General features: G+C 37.7%; 1 pseudogene; it reads left to right on the top strand.

Annotated features, from left to right (window-relative positions):
• The first annotated feature begins 643 nt into the window (after positions 1–643).
• Positions 644–1,647, top strand: LOC111734122 (annotated as a pseudogene).
• Positions 1,648–2,578: the final 931 nt, after the last annotated feature.

The raw sequence follows: 2,578 nt of genomic DNA, 5'->3' as shown, positions 1-2,578 counted from the left end.
CTGAGAACAACAATCTCTGTTAAATCCCGAATAGACTCTTGGACTCAGAAGCAGAGCACAGGCAACATGACTTCCACACAGTGCTTTCCTTCCTGGAGTGTCATTCCTTCCAGCAATGGCTCATAGAAATTAACAGAGGGTAGAACAGAGCTTGTATGTATCTGTGCCACAGATTTCCTAAGAAACCTATCATTTTCACTTTTAATAGTATCTACATTTAAATATAAAGAAAAGGGAGCAAACATTTGGAGATGAAAGGAAATCTAGTCTGGGTGAACTTTTTATTTTAATTTAGAATCCAGTTTATGTGGTTTTAGCTCTTCTAGACTACATTCCAAATTAAGAGTATTTCTTATACTGCATTTGGATAAGATAAAATCCTCTTGATTGATCCTTAGCCTCTTTTAATTATGATGAGCTTTTTCTTAAAGAGAGAAGAATATTTTTTATTCCATATTTTCCTTCAGAGGTAGAGGCTGATATTTTACTCATTCATGGATTTGTCTTTTTAGAATGATCTTTTTAAAAGTCTTTGACCCAGTGTCTCTAAATTGGGTGTATATAGAAACATGTGAATAGCCCAGAGAGCAATAAGGAAAGAGTTCTAAAAAAAGTTCACAGCTGAGAAATGTTGCCAAAGGTAATGGGGGTGTATGGTCCTCAAAGGTAAATTCTTCATCTGTTGATTGCTTAAATCCAAAATACATACACTTAGCTGGGTGCCTCTATACTTGTTTTATTCACTCAACACTCTCTTCCTTTTTTTCAAAATGGGTCCCATGTGCATGGAACCATGCAACCTGACAGGTGGCACAGATTTCTTCCTCTTGGGAATCTCAGATGGCCCAGAACTGCAGCCTTGTCTGTTTGTGCTTTTCCTAGCCATGTGCCTGGTGACTGCTCAGGAACCTACTCATCATTCTGGATGTCATCTCTGACTACCACCTCCACACTCCTATGTACTTCTTCCTTTCCAATTAGTCCATGGCTGACATCAGTTTCAGCACAACTGTAGTCCCCAAGATGTTGGTGAACCTGCAGAGAAACAGCAAATCTATCACCTATTCAGGTTGCCTAACTCAGGTTACTTTTCCTTTCTTTTTTCACGTTTGGACTTTCTACTCCTGGCCATGATGACCTATGTCTAGTTGGTGGCCATTTGGCAACTCCTACACTATCTGGTCATCACAAAGCCCTGTTTCTATGGCTTGTTGGTCCTGCTGTACTTTTCATCAGCCTTTCAAACTCTCAGCAGCGCTATTTGATGATGTCATAGCTTAACTTCTGTGCAGATGTAGAAATCCGTCATTTCTTTTATAAACCTCTACTCCTGAAGCTTCCCCATAATGATACCTCCACCAATAACATATTAGCCCATTTTATTGGTGCCATCTTTGGTGGTGTGTGACTCTCAGAGATCTTTTTCTCAGGGATCTTATTCTCTTACTACAAAAGCATGTCCTGCATTCTGAGAGTCCCATCACCAGGTGAGAAATATAAAACCTTTCCACTTGTGGTTCTCGCCTCTCAGTTGTTTGCTTATTTTATGGAATAAGCCTTGGAGTGTATTTTCATTCAGTTGCCTCAACTTTCTTGAAGAAGAATGCAGTCGCCTTGTTGATATACACTGTGTTTATCTCATGCTGAGTTCTTTCATAAACAGCTGTAGAAACCTAGAGTGCATCGTGATGAATTATCAAAAGAAATAGCCTAATCTCAACCTGCTATCTTTTTTATTTCATAGAACTGGAAAAGCAGCAAAATCAAACACATGCAACAAAGAATATCTGACTCTGCATTCACATAGTGCATATGTACTATATGGCTCTCCTCTTTCTGTTTACACTGTTTTTTTTTTCTTTTTGTATAGCTGTAATGGAATTGAGAGATTATTTTGGAGTCTCTTCTTAAGTCAGAGCCCCTCAGGATTATGGGTAGTACATCAGTACACCCTTCTCACTTTCCTTATGCATTATCCAGGACTCTTCGTCTTAAGTAGTCTTGTTTCTAGCATTGTACAATAATTATAGCTCTCTCTCTCTCTTATTTATTTTTCCAATAGTTTTCTCATGATTTTTCTGTATTTTCTAGGAGGCTCTAAACTCTACTTTAAGAACCAACATATTCATATTTTTGCTCTTTCATTATGTTGGTCAGATGCTTGATCAAATAGGATGACTATTTAATTCTGTCTAAGCCAGGGTGTTTTGAAATTGAAATGGAGCAGTATTGATACCGAGTTTGAAGAAATAGTTGTCAACTGGAACTTGCTTAGGAAAACTGGTATGTATGATTTCCAAGCAATGGGGATCCCTAATGTTTCTAATAATTCTTCCCATTCTAATATCTTCCCAGTCAATTAAATAGCCAGACATAAAAGGATAAATACTGTATTATTCCACATATATGAGGCATCTAAAGTAATCAAATTCATAGATACATAAAGTAGAGTAGTGGATGCTAGCAGCTGGGAAAAGAGGAAATAGAGAGGTAGTGTTTAATGGGGAAATAAAGCTTCCTATTTGCAAGATAAAAAGAGTTCCAGAGATGAATGATGATGATCGTGGCATAACATTGG

Source organism: Pteropus vampyrus, unplaced genomic scaffold (assembly GCF_000151845.1).
Source record: "Pteropus vampyrus isolate Shadow unplaced genomic scaffold, Pvam_2.0 Scaffold812, whole genome shotgun sequence".
Classification (NCBI taxonomy): domain Eukaryota; kingdom Metazoa; phylum Chordata; class Mammalia; order Chiroptera; family Pteropodidae; genus Pteropus; species Pteropus vampyrus.
Note: the sequence above shows the minus strand (reverse complement) of the source record. Positions and strands in the feature narration are given on the sequence as shown.